The 18,104-nt window shown below is 38.0% G+C and overlaps 1 long non-coding RNA gene across 1 annotated transcript; it reads left to right on the top strand.

Annotated features, from left to right (window-relative positions):
• The first annotated feature begins 535 nt into the window (after positions 1-535).
• On the top strand, positions 536-16,007 carry LOC122200979. The gene is made up of 7 exons (XR_006194026.1): positions 536-778; positions 4,136-4,233; positions 5,850-5,993; positions 11,001-11,042; positions 12,725-12,927; positions 14,012-14,097; positions 15,908-16,007. It is a non-coding gene; the product is annotated as an uncharacterized LOC122200979 (long non-coding RNA).
• The last annotated feature ends 2,097 nt before the right edge of the window (positions 16,008-18,104 follow it).

Genomic DNA, 18,104 nt, shown 5'->3' with positions numbered 1-18,104 from the left:
TCTCTTTAAAGATTCCACATGAGGTCATATTGTCAAGATTCTTGGGCGAGATCACAAAGAATGGACTGTTGGGGAAAAGAATGGGGAACTACTTAGACACACACTATCATTTATCCTTCACAACACACCTGAAAATTGGCTTCTTAGAATCTCTCTGGATTCCAAGTCTGCTGCCTGCTGTAATATTCACTACTTTACTGCCCTCTTGGCCTTGTCTAATAAGTGGTTGTGAACTACCACTTTGACTTTAGCTTTGACCTTATCTTTTGGTGTAGGTACTTAGAAAATGCTTCCTTTGTGGAAGGCTTCATTAGTTCCAGGCTCCACCTTATAATCTGAATTTTACTGGGGCTGACCCATTCACTTGCCTAACTTTTATTTTCTGCCCCAGCCTTGCCTAGGTTTTTTTTGAGTCTGGTTTTCTTCTTCTTTTATTTATAAACTGTTGTTCTTTTTATAAACTATTGTTTCAGTTTACCTAACAGTACAAGTGATCAGACAGTCATTTCAATTGTGGAGAATAGATCTGAAAATGGCACAGGAAGTTGGAAGATTATCGGAAATGTAAAGTAAGGAAGCGGGGTGGAGGTAGATTCTGAGTAAAGCCTTAAAGGATGAGGTGGGTCCGAGGTAGAATGACACCTTTGTGATGTCACGAGTGAAAGCAGCTAAACATTCTGGTAACTCATGGAAAACAGTGCTGGGCGAGGTGGAAGGACTCAGCAGGATGCATTTAGCTGCCCTGGGTCTGAACTTTCCTTCTTATCTCCCGATACCTGTGTGTTTTTCCTGCTTCTAATTTTGAGTACCTCCCAGGATGACAGATTTGAATTTCTTTGTTAACAGGCTTTTGGTGTATTGAGAGTGATTACCATTTAATTAGCTAATTAGCTGATTAGCTTTTAATGAGCAGCTTTTAATATACAAGTCTGTTCTTTAGATGATAGCCTGCATCCATCTTTTGCTCATAAAATACTTAATATTGACCCTGTGTCCCTCTGGGGTTCATTTTTGTTTAGTCCTAAGTAGGAGTTAGATAGGTAACAAGGATGGGGAAGAAGACCTTCTTTCAGTAGAGAAATCAAAGACAATTCAATACTAACCTTTAAAGGATGTGAAGTCTTGTTGGATAAAGTGAAAAACTGACAAAATAAAATTTATAGATGTATAAGATCAAAAATGTAAGGTATGAAACACGAATTACATTAGAGCATTTGGTTGTACCATGTAATCTCTCTCTCTTTTTCATCCTGTGATTTAATTACTAACTAAATTCTGTCCTCTAGAAAGAGATCACATTGAATATTTTAGAGTGCCATGTGCATGGTTTTGCCACAGAAGAGCACTAATACAGAACTCTCTAGAAGATTAATTTTTCTAAATGCTCAACACATGGACCCTAAGAGCCACCTGCATATTTATTTTTCATGTTACATTTGCTGATGGAAGTTGTATCTGGAGTTAAAAATTATCTGACAGATCATATGGATTCTTTTTAGACTAAAATTTGACAGTGTCCTTTTAGCATATAATGTCACGCTCATTCTGTGCAGAGATGTGGGAATGGAAAATGTCTCTCAGCAAAAACACTGACACCTGGAAGGCTTCTGTTAACTTCCAACAAAAACATTTGAAAAAACTGCAGATCAGATGCTATGCAAATGTGTTTCTATTTAGCATAAGCCATCAAGTACACTGTATCCTGTTATCGTGATACACATTGAAAAATAATTTTAATATCCATTGGAAGAGTTTTTGTCTGTGAATCCTTCTCCTAAAAAGAAATTTCTGAGAGCCTTTTATAATTACTGTTTGTTAAAATAGCATAAGCTCAGCTCTGAGCATTCCTGATCATATTGCTATCTTCCTTTCAATCCTAGTGCATTTTATGCCTCACTGAAAATACTTGTCATTTTCAGCTTCCTTTTCCTTTTTGCCTCCTCTCTCCTATTTGACTGTGAACTCCTGGAAGACAGGTTCCATGTTTATTTCACCCTTTTCCTGTATAACCTCTTGCTGAAAATTGGCGTTCAGAGGAACAAATTGTGTTGTGACACTACACTTTTTTCATTTTGTACAGGAAGCTCCTTGAGGTTTGAAGAGAGTATCTCCCTCATAACCCCTGTACCTATTATGTTCCTTAGTCTGCAAAACAACTCGTAAATGATGGGACCATATATCAATGGGAACTGTATGCAAATACTACATTTTATCTTATAAACCTGTTTGTCTTAGTGCTTTCAGGAAGAGAAGAGCTGTGTTCAGACAAACCACAGGAATCACACAGAATGGTTCCATTGGTTCTTTAAATTCTAACAGGTAGTTGTGTAATGTTGCTGACAGATCTTAAAGCTCCAGAGAAAGATCTGAGGCAGGTGCAAAATTTATATGGAGACACAGGGGTAGATTCTAAAGAATAATTATACTGTATTTTGTTTTCACATTCAGGTTTGGGAAACAAGTATGATATAAACAAGTTAATTAACATTCTTAACCACAACTCTCAATTAATTTGGAGCCTCTTCACCATTGGTATCTAAGGCAGATGGAAGAGAGTTATTTAAAGGCAATCTTTTTATGATATTATGGGAACTATATCACATAATTGAGATTACCAACTGCCACACAGTTGAATTCACAGATGAATGTGACAGTTATACCAATGAGTGATCACTGATGACCTTCTAGAAATTATAGTTCAAATAGTCAGATATGGTGGGAAACAGAAAAGGTTGCAAAAAGAAGGACAAAAGTAAAAACAAACTAACAAAAAAGCTTTGATAATAGGAGGCTGTTTGGAATAAACAAGGCAATATTGTCTTTAGTTTGTGCTTTAATCAAAACCTCTGCAAGGATCTTGCCACAACTTATTACATGCATCACACAAACCTGTCCTGATTTATGCACAGTTGATTTTTGGGGCCTGTATTAGAGGTAGAATAAGTAGCCATGTAAGAGTTTACAAATTATGAGATGATGACTGGAGCCAAAGTTGGATGCTTAACCGACTGAGCTACCCAGGCACCCTGCCATGTAAGAGTTTCTAGTCATCTCTGTTGAAGTTAGGAAGATAAAACACATAATCCTATTTTGCATACATCCAGAATCTAATTTTGAAAAAGCAAGGAGGTGGGATCTAGAAAATAAATAAAGGAAGCAAGACCTTTATATAAAAGTAAGCTAATTTTGGTATACAGGGAAATGGAGTTTTTAGAAACAGACACACGACAAGAAGATACTATAACAAATCATCCCAAAATTGCAAAAGGGAATTATTTTGCTTAATTTGTTTGAAATTAGCCAAATTTATTTCAGATTTGGGGGAGGGGAGCATAAGAAGTTGAGTGGATTTTCAGAATCTCTTTTATAACTGTCACAAGTGACTGTTTAGCTCATTACCCTCTGAAGAAATAGTTCTTTAAAGTTCAATGTGAATTTTGACAAAAGATACCTTATTCTTTTTTATTTTGTTTTTTATTTTGTAGAGAGAGGGAAAGAGCATGTATGAGCAGAGGAGAGAAGCAGACACACACATACACACACACAAACACACACACACACAGAGAGAGAGAGAGAGAGAGAGAGAGAGAGAGAGAGAGAAAGAATTTCAAGCTGGCTCCATGCTCAGCATTGAGACTGATGCCGGCTCTATCCCATGACCCTGGGATCATGACCTGAGATGAAATCAAGGGTTGGATACTCAGCTGACTGAGCCACCCAGGTGCACCAAAAGATAGTTTATTCTTGGGTAATTCATATTAAGATTAAAGAGCAATGGAAAGTAAGATTTTCAAAACGGGTGTGGCGTCATGCCAGAGAGTGGTATACCTGTGTGTGGTGAATGGGTCAAGGTGCTGACAGCTTCATGCAGAAAGCTTGCAGTAGGGTAAGGAAAAAGAGAGGAGAAATAGTTTTGAATCCATTTCCTAGATCGGTGTTATCATTTCATACTATCTAAATTCTAATCTGGAATTATTTGTGATAAGCTTCTCTCACATCGTTCTCTTCTTTTTCCAGTTCCTATAAAACATGTGACAAAAAGTGTGAGTGCTATTTTTGTATCCCTGTTGCTTAATAATGATGAACTACTAGTTCAATTAACTCTGTATGTTATTCCAACTTCCCACTTATCCAGAAAACCACGCTTCAGTCTTCATCTTGAGCCCTGTCTTTGGAAGGTCTGATTCGGTCACGAGTGGGACTGAGAAATCCATTTATTGCCAATCTGCTCAGGTGATTCTGAGCTCCAGCCAGGAGTTTAAATCCTAAAGTCTGTCCTTCTCTTTAACCCCTTCCTCCCTCATGCAGAAAACACAGTAATCTTTCCTTTCAGATTTAATCTCAATAATGATGTAAATAATTTATGACCTCTTCTGCTTTCTATTTGCATTTGAAGGTGGGCATCAAGGTGTTGAAATAGAGCATCTGTTCTCTTTGGAGATCCCACCACTTCCAGGATTATCTAAGAATCCAATTAGGGTGGTCACTCAATCCAAGAGGTTCAGTCCACTTCCCAAGGCCAGCTGGCAAGAATACTGGGGAGGTGAATCTGCTCGCTACTGCACGTGCATCTAGCACTCACACAGTATTGAATGCATACTCACAGTCATGCCTTTGGTGGCCAGGCCCTTGCCAGTTAGCTCCATTTCTTTCACTTGCTCGTGTGTGCCAAAACGACACTGGTCCTGATGTCTTTTAGACCTAGATTAATCCGTGCAAACTTTAACTGGCATGAAAATCGCCTGAGGGACTTAATAATACACAGATTGCTGGGTCCCAACCATTGCATTTTTTAACTCAACAGGTGTTATGGACTGAATTGTGTCTCCTCCAAATTTATATATATTGACGCTCTAACCCCAGTACCTTAGACTGTGACTATATTTGGAGCTAGAGGAGTTAAAGAGGTGACTAAGATGAAATGAGGCCATAAAGGGGGGGCCTCTAACATGACTGATCCTCTCTATAAGAAGAGGAAGATGCTCCAGGTATGCTCACATGTAGGAAAGGCCATGTGAAGACAAAGCAGAAAGGTGGCTATCTACAAGTCAGACAGCGAGGGACCTCTGGAGAAACCAAATTTGTGAGCACCCTAATCTGAAACTTTTAGCCTCCAAAACTGTGAGACAGTAAATTCTTGTTGGTCAAGCCACCCTGTCTGTGCTCATTGGTTATGGCAGCTCTGGCAGGCTAATCCAGTAGGTTGGGGGTGGGGCCAGGAATTTGCCTTCCTAACAAGACTCCGGTTGCTGCCAGGGCTGCTGCACTACACTGTGAACCACCAGGCTTGCAAATCTTTGGCTTGCTTTGAAAAACTAGGACAAACTAATATTAAATATGGTACTTCCTGTCCTCAGTCAAATTGAGTGATGTAAGCTTCTTCCTAGTTCTCCCTGTGCCCCACCCCTTTATTTCTGAGGTTCTCGGTGTCTCTCCAAAAACCCCAACTCTGAATTGAGGAAAAAAACCTCATTAGTTAAAAAAGAGGACAAAAATAAAACAGAATGAGTGACTCACTTAGTGCAGGGGTACAGTAAGGAGTGGTAAGAAGGATGTCCTGCCGCTGGCTGGCTGCAGGACTGGGATGCATTTAAGAACTACTGTCTCTTTTTGTACAAAAAATGGCATTAGATTAGATGGCCCTTAAAAGTTCCATGTGGTTTCAATATTTTATAATTTATCCAATAGATATTAATGAAATCCTGAGGAATGCTGATGGAGAATACTCAAGAGTTTTAACCATTTCCCCTTTTCCCAAATCAGTGAATGAGCAGTGACAGTAGTAACAACAATGAATATGGGGATCTCCAAAGGGGCACCTGGTGAATAGCACTCCTCTTCCCCACCAGGCTTCTAAACTTGTTGAGAAATAAGAAAACTGAGAGAAGTAGAGGGTAAGTATCACCTTGATTGTAAGAAGAAGCCACCTTGGAAGATGTGGCTGTAAGTCCTCCACCAATCATGACAATGTTGAACTGGGACAGGCCTCCCAGGTAAGATTTAAGGCAGAGAAAAGCAGAATATATCTTTGTTTCCTGTGATTTTGGTGGCTATGCTTGCTTCTTAGAACTGTGTGAGTACTTATTCATTCAAATTTACTAATCAGAGAAGTTTTGCCCCAGAGGCAGAACAAGGTAAATAGAACATGGAGAGAGGCCAAGGAGGGTCTCCAGACCTGGAAAAAACACCCCTCAGTAGTGGAGAGATAAGCTTTATCTCCTACACTCCTCAGCCTCCCAGGAAACTGACAAGGTTTCAAAGGTAAACCACTTACCCAAGGTCATACAGCTGAGGAAGAGTAGAGCTGGGCCTGGAGCCCGGTTCTGACCACCTCCAGTATCAGCATTTTTCTCTGCGAAAAATTCAGCTGTGGAGATGGTACCTGGCAGAATGCAGGCAAATCTTCATACTGATACATGGGGAAAGCTAAACCCAGGTCAAAAGCCTGGACTTCAGCTGGGGTAATCGACCATCACAGCAGCCATTTTCTTTGGGTATGTGCTTATTTTATTTTAAAGGAAGAAATATATTCCATGATCTTCTGATTCACGACCCCATTCCATTGTGCTAGGCCTGAGGATGCTTCAGATTTTCTTGGTTTATTCCTGTTACCAAAAAGCTGTAGTGGTCTTTGGTTTTTCACAAATACAAGGCTATTATATCACTTTTTTAAAAACTCGGAGTCACTGGGCTAAAGAAAAATATTGTTTCCCAGCATTCTTCTTTCTAGTTAAAAATACATCCCACACCCTTTAGAGTTTGGGAAAGACTACTGCCCTTTAAATCTCTCCAGAACTTTTGAATTTAAAAATTAGATGTAAAAAGAAGCTTATGAAAGTAAAATTCATTTTCAGTTCATATTCATATACACACAAAAATACTAGTAACAACAGATGCCTCTGCTTGCAGGAACAGATTTATTCTAAATCTGGATACAATGAACTCCTTTTATTTCCTTAGAAAAGCAGATCTTTGGCCACATTTGGTAGAATATTTCTCTCTTGTGAGTTGACAAAATTATTTTCAGCTTATATTTTAAACTATGTGAAATGATAGAGGTTGAATTCTTCATCATTTTTCTTTAGGTATTATTTCTACATAATATTCGCTAGTGTCTAGCACAAGGCTGACACATAGTCCTATTCATTTGGTTATTCTTTCATTGATCCTGACTTGGTTCTTTGAAACATTTAATGCTCTTAAAATTTACATCACCAAACATTTAGAGAATTTCAGGTTCCAAGACGTTCAGAGTTTGTTATAGTAATCATTACTGTTAGGTTAATTAACTTCCTATTCATACAATAGATTTTCACTTTATCTCTGACCACATGCCTGTCAATATATCATGTTAGATAATTTTTACAGATATGAAAGACTATAAGAATGGGGCAAATGAGGAAAAATTGTATTATTATATAGGGAACATTGATCTTTCACGTATTCATACATCTTATATGCTCCCATTATGTGAACTTTGAGTATAATTTTCCAGAGACATGTTGGAAACAACTGACATTCTCCTTTCTGTTTTATATGTTATGCTAATTTGCTTCCACATTATATCACACAATTTAAAACACCAATATTTTATATAAGAGAGGCAGCAAATACTGGGTTATTGGGTTATCAGCTGTACTACTTTGCCCCAGTCATTGTGAATCTTTCCTTCTTACTGGGAATGTCAGTTTAGGCATTTCTTTTCTTTTTCTTTTCCAAAACTTTACTTGGCTGTATAAATTTTAGATGTTTCCATATTCAATTTTCAGTAATATACAACTGAATATACCATTCAGTAATATACAACTGAAATATACCATTTCAGTTCTGAACGTTTACAGTTATACCCTAACTGAATGAAGTCAGTTTTCTGTTTAACCTGTTTGGTATTCTGACATGTACTCATCTGGCTATTGGAAGTTAACTAATGGAAGTTGATTCATTCTGATGACATTAATACATGAAACAGAGTCACTTGTTCATTCAGTTGGCCTATAGCTATTTAGTGCCTCCTGTGTGCAAAGGAAGTGCCACAGGAAGTACAATGATGTGGTCATTAATCATAAGTCTCTAGGAGGTCAAGTACTGTGCCTAAGACCATATCCCAATTGTGTCCTCAATACTTGCCATGATGCTTGGCATGTGGCAGGTACTTAAGAATTAATAACCTGAACAAATGAATATCTGATTTACCTTAATGTAATTTATCATTAATGCTCCACAAAAATTATTTTTATTAAAACACTTTTTTGGGTTTTTGTCATTTGTTTTGTGTTCTTCATAAATTTTTAGAGAGAAAATGTTTTCCAGGGTGCCTGGATGACTCAGGTGGTGAAGCATCTGACTGCTGATTTTGGCTCAAGTCATGATCTTACCGTTCATGGGATTGAGCCTCATGTTGGGCTCTGCACTGACAGTGTGGGACCCACTTGGGATTCTCTCTCTCTTCCTCTCTCTCTCTGCCCCTCCCCTGCTTGTGCTTGCTCTCTCTCTCTCTCTCTCTCTCAAAATAAATAAACATTCAAAAAATGTGGGGTGCCTGGGTGGCTCAGTTGGTTAAGCATCCAGCAGGTCATGATTTCACAGTTCATGAGATCAGGTTCCCTGTTGGGCTGTGTGCTAATAGCACAAAGCCTGCTTGGGATTCTCTCTCTTCTTCTCTCTTTGCCCCACCCCTGCTGGTGCAATTGTGCGCTTTCTCTCTCTCAAAAATAAATAAACATTAAAAAAAGAGAGAAAATGTTTTCCATAATTACTAATTGATTTAAATAAACTTTGGTTAATAAGTAGAAGATCATGAAGAAAATGAATCTATACTATATAAATTCATAGTGCCTGGGGTGCCTGAGTAGCTCAGTTAAGCATTGGACTTTGGCCCAGGTCATGGTCTCACAGTTCATGAGTTTGAGCCCTGGGTCAGTCTCTATGCTGACAGCTTGGAGCCCACTTTGATCCTTTGCCCCTCTCTCTGTCTGCCTCTCCCTCACTTGTGCTTTGTCTCTCAAAAATAAACATTAAAAAAAAATTATAGTGCCTAAAGTCATTAACAACCGAATGGCAATATTATATGTGACAAAAGACCGTCTCCATACAGTTCAAATTTCTCGTTAATAACTTACTTTAAAAAAAAACACCATTAAAAAAAATAAAGAACAACAAAGTAATAAACCAAGGTATAGAAATTTCCTAACTATGGTGCTTAGAAAGAATCAGGAGAAAACGAGGATGCCAGAATGTTTATCAGCAGCTAAGTCGGCAGCTTGAAGTTTACTGAAACTTTCCTTACATTACATAGGATGAAGAGTGTGATAGTTAAGGATGCATTCTCTCTGGGTGCTTCCTCACAAATCTCCTCCAATTAATTTGAATATGTGTGCATTGTTGGCGATGATGAGGAGACTTGTAGGCAAAGGTTGAGGAGATGTAACCAAGGAGCATAGCTGGAGAATTTTGCTCCAGGTCTTATTATTGCCCCTAAAAGATCAGAGTTGAGCCATTTTTCCCTAAGATTGGCAGGCGAGTTTTAAGCAGTATTATGCTCAGTTTCCACAGTGCCTATTTTGCAAATAGAGAAGACAAGTCAACATTTCTTTACTCAGTACAATAAAACCTAAACTCTCCTGTGACTCCCCAAGGCCTTACAATGAGCTGTTTCCAACCAGGTGTCTGATTACATCTCCTATCACCCCCTCGCATGTCATCTTCATGTCTTTGCTCAGGCTTGACAAGGTCTTTTCCTCTCTCAGGGACTTGAACTTGCTGTTACTCTGCCTGGAATGCTGTTCTCAGATCTCCCTATGGCTTTGTCCTTCACATCTCCAGGTCCCTGCTCAAATGTCACGTCCTAATCTGACCATCCCAACTATCCCATCCCATCCCACGTCCTAATCTGACCATCCCTGGTCACTCTCTATTCTTGTGCAAGCCTAATCTTGTTTGACTTCAAATCCCCTCCTTGCCCATTTCCCACCAGACTACTGGACTGTGGTGCTGACTACTGCAGGTGGTATTTTCCAGGCTGGCATGTCAGCTGGCTTCCTGGTACATTTGATCAATGGATGGCACTGATGCAGAGATGGAAGGAATTTCCCTGCCCCTCTGACTGGAGTGGTGTCTCCAGCGATGCCTATTTTTTTTCTCTGTGGCTCCCGCTCACTCCTTCATGTGCAGTGTGACTTCAGCTTCTTCCAGGTGACCACAGTATTTAGAATGTGGTTAATTTGACTTACTGTCTTTGTCCCTCCAGCCTAGGAGTGGTAATGATGTTCTGCTTTTGCTAGTCTCTGGAAATCTCACCACCCTATTTGATTCTTCAGCTCTTCCACTAATTCATTACCTTTGTTTTGAATAGCCTGTTTCCTTAATTATATACTAATGTAATCTTATTGTTCCATTCTATTTTTTTTAATTTTTATTAATACCTACAGTTATTTTATTTTATTAGCACCCCCCCCCCCCCCGTGTTGTCTGTATTGCACTGCACTCTTACCATTTCACTTTAGTAGAATGTAAGATCCAAGAGGACAGATACTCTGTCTTATTTATCACTGTATTCTCAGTATCTAGCACAGGGCCTGGCATATGGTAGTTGATCAATAAACATGCTTTGAGTAAAATAAAAGTTTAGAGGAATTTCTGCAGGTTTCAAATTCAGTACCAGTTGCATCACACTCAATGTTTTCTTACTAGTTAGTTCTTTAAACACCAAACCTAATGAAAAGGCTGTTATTTTTTTTCTAATCCAGATGGAAATAGGAGTGTTTTGATTTGCTTTAGAGGAGGGTGAGGAAAAGCATCTAAGAAGTTTGATTCTATGAGATTCAGAGTTCTAAGCTGGATCAAGACTTTTATAAATCCAAATGGATTATTCCTATAAGGCTGTGGTGTCCCCATTCTTAACAAAGTGGTCTTTTATATATGGGTGTGTACGTACTGTTGAATCATAATCCCACTAAGGGCTAATTGTTTGATTGATTTGACCGTGCTATGATTCCTTTCAGTTTGGCTGGCATCAACAAAAACACAGAGGATTTACTTTCCAGGTAAAATTGACACATCACTTTTTGTCTTACACAAAGTCCTAATGAAAATCGGACAGATTTTATTCTGTGGTGTAATAATTTTTAATGATTCTACTATTGAAGGTGTTTTCAGTTTGCTAAAGGCAATGTCGCTTTTCGATACTTGTATAAGCTTTTATGGAATAATCAAGACCCAAGCATGTTAAAACTAAAATGTACTGTTTGGTCAGTAACTGCAGAAAAGAAAGTCCTGGTATACTATAGTTATTTATTGGTTTATTTGTGAGTCTACCTATTGCACCTATCTACTATTCAATCAGTAGTATACATTTCTGCCCCACTCTCTAATTCAAAAATATTTTCAAAGGTACTTACAGCAATAAAGACCATATACAGGATAAGGAGAACAAATGAATAGTTGTAGCAATCAAAACAAAAGTAAATAATAAATAGTAAGGGAAATTGGATAGAAATTTAGCATACCAAAAGCATGCCATAAGAGTTTTAATAGTTCCTGGAGGCAGGCCAACAGTTGGTTTTGAGTTTTCTAGCAGCCAAAACAAGGAAAGAATCTGATGACTTAAAAGTTCATAGTATCTGTAGAGTTAATATATGAAGCATTACTTACAAGAACGTAAGCCTTTCCAGGTACTGAAATCTGAAAGGATTTTCCAGGGGTTCTCTCATGAAGGGGACACTCTATCCTTTTAAAAAAAAAGAGTGACAACTGTTGCCTGGTCAAGAAAGCACAAGGAAGATATGATTTCATATATGGTAGGGGGTCAGAACTGGATAAATAGAGCCTGTCTCTGTGCCAGCACAGATGGGTGGAGTGCATGCCCCAGAGAGAAAGCCTGATGGTTTTGATATATATTATCTAGTGAAGTCCTTTAATTTGGTAGTTGAGGCATCTGTGTTCAGAATGGGTAAACAGCTTTCCAAAAGGCTTGTAGTGTATATGAAACTAAAGAGAGTGGACTCTAATTAATGTCTCTGACTCTATAGTCAGTGTTTTTCCAACAGACTAGGTAAAAACTGCAACCTGATTTCATTTCCCCAGTTTCATAAATCAGTTATAGTTGGAAAAAGGGACTTTATAGGTTTATCCCAGGCTGTGAGTCAGCAAACTGGTAGGAAATGAAGAGCTTAGATGTGCAGGAGTTAAGAAGCAGGAATTTTAGTGTTAATGTGGTAGGTTAGAAAAGAAAATAGATGTCGAAGCAGACAGAACTGGTATAAATTCTATCTCTGCCATCTACCAGTTGTGTGACTTAGACAAAGTTATTTATCATTTTAGAAATTCTGTTTCCATTCCAAAATGGGAATTAGGGATCCACACCTTGAAGGACTATTTCAGTGCCATAATATTCATATAACAATTGGCAGATATCAAGTACCCTGTTGGGCTTTACTGTATTTATCACTATTATCAGGTCAAAGAAGTAATTAAGAAAGCAAACAGTTCAACGCATATATAGACTTTGAAGGCCAGGATAGTCAAGAAGTAAAACACCAAACTGGAAACAAAAGTCACAAATTGTAAAGGCCAAATCCAAAGATCAAAAAGCCATGGGTACAGAAGGCAGCAGAGATAGATAGGAGGACAGAGTAACACATTCTAATTGCCTGGAATAGGAAAGGCTCAATTTGATGCACCATTATGTTTAATTCAGGAATTTTTCATGTGTCTCCTCCTGGCACAGGAGCCTGTCCCAACACTGGACCCATGGGAAAAACGATGTTCATTAAAAGCAAGATGGGAGCAGACCCTGACCCAATGGGACAAAGAATGCTACTATTAATTTCAACAAAGGAAATACACATTTCCCACATGCTAATTCAAGTATACAGACATCTGAACTCAACCATGGAAGCTGGTGGCAGACTGTTCAACCTTTGGGGTGATGTATGTTTCATTAAAGTCTAATTATTCATAAAATGTCAGAGGAAGAAAACAATGACCAAGAAGAAACAGCATAAATCCAGCCCTATGTTCTATCTCTCATCAGTTTAAATTTAAATATTATATTGGTTTTGTAGTCAACATGAATGGTATCAAAAATTTTCAATGCGTCTTCAATAGAAAAAAACCATATATAGTATTTCCTGAATCAATTTGTTAAAGTTGGTATAGCATTGTTGTATCTATTTTTGAGATGAAATGGAGCTACATACATACAGGATCAAAAAAACAAAACAAAACAAAACAAAACAAAAAACCAAAACCAAAACAAAACCAAAAAACCCTTCATGCCTAAGTTTTGTAAAGTCACATGCCAAAATTCTTAGTATGTCAACCAGAACCTCCACAAGTAGTCCCTAACTTCCCTTCAGATTTATTTTTTACTTCCATCCTCATAAATTATATATTCTGACCTAACCCAGTCCTCCAGAATTATTCCCTGCACTTTCCTCCTTTTCTGTATTTGCTCACATTTTTTTCCTCAACCAGTGAGGATGCATTCTTCCCCTCTCCTTTTGAATGTTGAAATCCTAGTAATCTAAATTTTCCTTGTGCTATGGAATCTTCCCAAGTCTTCCCAGATCAATTAATTCTACTTTACTTATACTTCATTTTTGGTTATTGAATCAAGTTCTTGCATGCATCCGTTTCTACCCACCCCTTGACAGTGCTAAGCATTGGTGCTAAATTCTGAGTAACAGTGAGAAAAAGGGAAAAAAATGCCAGAGAAAGCCATTCTTGCCTCTTTCTAACATACAATTAAGTGGGGGAAGACAAATATAAAACAAATTAATATGAAGTAAATACATAATTGCATATTACAGCCAGTGTTATAAAGGCAAGCAAAAGTGTGCTAGGAGAAGGGCTAAGGACTAACAAGGAGAGAGGAATAAGAAAGCATTTCTGAGGTAATGGTTAAGTTGAGAGCTGAAGGTTGACTATGTTTATAGCACATATTTGCATACTTAGGTATTTTCTTGCTAGATCTAAGTTTCCACATGCATAATGTTTTTTATTTCCTCTACAGGATCTATAGGACATTGTTTGTAGGCTGATTTGATAAATGTTGCATGCATTGAAAGGGAGCTGCTCACTTTGGAAAAACCTAACTCGGTAAATTCATCTTGGTTCTGAATACATGTTTTGAGCTCCTTTTTGTCTTGAACTGGACACTTTAGACTGTGTCCTTGATGGATCAGGAGGCACTGGAATGGGGTAAGGGGAGAAAGAATGTTTGCTGCTGGCCAGATCTTCACAACAAGATGAAGCTCAGGAGATATGAACTCTAATTTTCCTCATATTACTTTTCAATCTCTGAGGAAAGGATTGGGAGGGCATTCCATGGTTAATCTTTGTCTTTATAAGGGACTAGGGGATTCTGTCATCAATTAGGGAAGATCAGTTTAAAATGTCAAAACGTAAAGACTATTGTAACTAGAGCACATTGAATACTTGTATTTTTTTCTTATAGTGGGAATGTCTTTTTTTTTTCAAGATTTTTTCAAGTTTATTTATCGATTTTGAGAGAGTGGGGAGAGGCAGAGAGAGAAAAGGAGAAAGAGAGAGAGAATTCCAAACAGGCTATCACTGTCAGCACAGAGACTGACGTGGGGTTCAAAGTCATGAATGGTGAGATCGTGACCTGAGCCGAAGTCAAAAGTCAGATGCTTAACAGACTGAGCCACCTAAGTACCTCTAGTGGGAATGTCTTTATTTCAATTCATCTGTGGATTTTTAGAAGTATTGCCACTATGATAATTATATCAACGATGTGCTATTTAGCTATCCTCACCAAAATTGATTTTCCCATTAGATACCTCTACATGTCCAGCCTTCTTTGGCAAGAGAATAAGGTTGATTTCAGATTAGAGTTGGTAAATCCTAATGAACGGCATTTGGGGATGAATGAACAGGAGCTATGAAGTGCTTTGGCGACAACACTAACTTTGTACCACTTTCTAGGATAGATACAGTTGGTGTCGTGGGGGAAGTGTGGCTTTTCATCCTCTTCATTTGTCTTTGCTTCAACTTAAATTTGACTTTCAGTATAAAACATTCAATGCTCCTCTTCCAGGACCAAGCAAAAACCCAAACGAGTAATCTGGGGAAGAATCTGAATTTAGATCTTTACAGCAGGAGGCTGTTTGTCATATAGCAGGTTGTGCAAGTAGAAAGAAACCCAGCCCTCTCTTTCCAGCAGAAAAACACACCCTCATTCTCCTTCCAACCAGGGCAGACCTCAAGGCATTTTTGGAAGAGTGGCAATTATTATCTTTAGGCAATTTAATACAAGACTATGATGGTTTAGAACTGAAGTAAAAGAACTTTATAAAAGAAGAATCTTATAAAATGGAAAAGGTTTCAAAGTGGCAGCTTTTCTGCTATAGCTAAACCAGAAAAAAATGTATTTCCCCACATTAAAAACACATTTAATTGTTTGTATGGACTGACGAGAAAATTAACATTATTTTCTTTTATTCTTTTCATCCAAAAGCCATAAGTGAATCCTATATTGTTGCAACCTATGGTGATCTTTCTTGAGATATTTTCCAATTAATGGTATTGCTTCCTTAGGTGTGAGCTCCACAATTTAAATAGGAGCCTACGTTCAAAGATGTATTTCATGCTGTGTCACTTTATCAGAAGAGCAATCTGCCATTTTTTGACAGCTAGTGACTTGTGCCTGAATCAGTGATACCTTTAAAAAGAACTCATTATCAGTGTAGTGAACAAAATATGCATTTTAAAATAGTGCAGGATTTTAATTTTCAATGTCAGTGATTTTTGCCTACATGGGTGTAATGTGTTAGGGATCAGCTGAAACATTTTCAAATATTTTATATTTCAGGAGATTAGCAAAGTTAGATAGCTAAGGATCTCTCTCATTCTTCTTAGAATAAACCAGCTCTTTTCTTATGAGTAGGGCTACTTGGAAGAAAGATGAAGAACAAAGACGAAGACATGTTTCCATGACTAAGAAGTCATCTTTTGAGGAACCAAGGGATCATTAGATGCCATGAAGATATCTTTTATAAACATCAACAGATTTCACTTAAGAATTAAAGATGAATGAAATATGGACTAAGCAGTATGGTCTTGGTTAATTGTAAAAAGTTCTTCATAGCTCTGTCACATTGAAGTCAAATTCACATCCTGTGAGAAATCAGCAAATGGAAAAAAAACAAAACAAAACAAAACCAGAATGGGAAGAGGTTAGATGAACAGCATCCTGCCAGCTGACCTAAGGACATTTTTAGACAAACAATTCTAATCACTGACGGCCTGTGACAGATTATTTACACATCTCTAGTGTTGGTTATTATATGGATGCCTCAAATTATTTCAGCTATGGAAAGGTGAAATTGTGATGGTGTCACAATGAAACCTCATTTGAGAGAATCTCACATTCCACAGTGACTAATGACTGAAAATTCAGGCTTCATGGGGGAAGGGAGAAAAGTGGAAGCATAATGAAATAGCAATGGACTCAGAATATTTGGTATATTTCAGAAGGACATTTTGAAACCGGTCACATATATTTAACCCCATACCAGCATATCTAAGTCCCTGTTATGGGATTTCATGTAACCCATCTGGCCAAATACTATTTACCAGCCTCTAATATCTCCATCAGTCTCACTCTTTTCAGTAGTTGAAAAGATTTTGGAAATACCGGGAGAAATTTTATGTGAAGACTGTCTTACAGAATATGCAAAATTAAAAAAAATAAATAAGGTGAATCTATTCTCTCTGTTGTTTCCCACCAAAATGCTGTTTCTTAATATTAAATATGTCAATGTTTGCTGTTTTGGTAGTAGGAGGCAGTGCTGGTTTATCTAACAGGTTTTGGAATCAGAGTGGCTTGTGTTGAAAATTCAACTTGTCCACTTGTTTGGAATCTATTAAAGTTTAGTATGGATAGTTATAAATATTGCTGCTCAAGTGAGGAACCTAGGCAGCATTCCCAACTTCTATGCTTGTACACTTTTCCAATCCACTTAATTGTCAAATCCTGAAAATCTGATCTCTTAAGTATTTCCCAGTCATTGCCTTCTCACGAGCCATACTGTTCCAGCATCTGCTACTGCTGTAGACCTTTATCCATGCTTACTTTGGCTTCTGAGGTAACTTCTTTGGACTCCTTATCTCCTGCCTTATTCCCCTGTAATTCTTTCTCCACATTACTGAAACATATAATCTTTTAAAATGCAAGTCTAATCATATTACACCATGTATTCGGATATTCCAGTAGCTTTCTTTAACTTCATAAAGTTTAAACTCATAAAATTGTACACAGGACTTCTCCTTTTCTCTCCTGCAGTACCCCAGAATGTCCCCTCTGCTGACCTCTTCCCTCTGATCCTGTGCGCATGCACGCATACACGCACACGCACATAGTCTCATTCTTACTGGTCCTGACTATGCAACTGAAATGGAATTTCCTCTGGGAAATTTTCCCTTGCTCACCATAGTGAATTTGGTTTACCTTCTTCATGTCTCAATAACACAAGTCCACACCTCTCTCTGAGCACCTAGACTCTGTTTTTAACGTTAGTTTTCAGGAATGACTTTATCTTTGGAGTGTAACTTCATTGAGGCAGTGTTTGTGTCTTATGTAGACACTTGTGGATTCCTAGCAAAGTGTCAGGCAACATCATTAACAAGCTCTAAAAGTCTATTGTAAGGATAAGTGTCTAATGTTTACGTGTTACTAATTCTAGGGACATTCACATTTTGAAAAGATCAAAGACTTACACGAAGGAAATGAATCTCAAATTGTGGAATTTCAGGCTTAGGCCAGCTGATGAATGAGGTATGTGTATATGTATGAGTGCTGTGCTGTGCCGGTATGTATGTTAAGGGAGCAGGAGGAATATGAGGAGGTAAGGATGTGGGCAATAGGGATGTCTCAAAATGCTTGAATAATATCAGGTGCTTGGCTGTTCCATCAGCTAGAATATGGTTAATATAACTAATCTGACTACTAGTCATAGTGACTTAAACACAGTAGGGCTTATTTTTCTCTTGTGGTGAGTAGTCTGGAAGTAGGTGCTTGCTGGTCCAGTGGCTCAAACATGTCGGGATAGAGGTTTGTAATTCTCTTATCTTAAGGCCCCCAA

This window comes from Panthera leo, chromosome A1, assembly GCF_018350215.1.
Source record: "Panthera leo isolate Ple1 chromosome A1, P.leo_Ple1_pat1.1, whole genome shotgun sequence".
Classification (NCBI taxonomy): Eukaryota; Metazoa; Chordata; class Mammalia; order Carnivora; family Felidae; genus Panthera; species Panthera leo.
The sequence above is the reverse complement of the archived record's forward strand: the minus strand, read 5'-3'. Positions and strand labels throughout refer to the sequence as shown.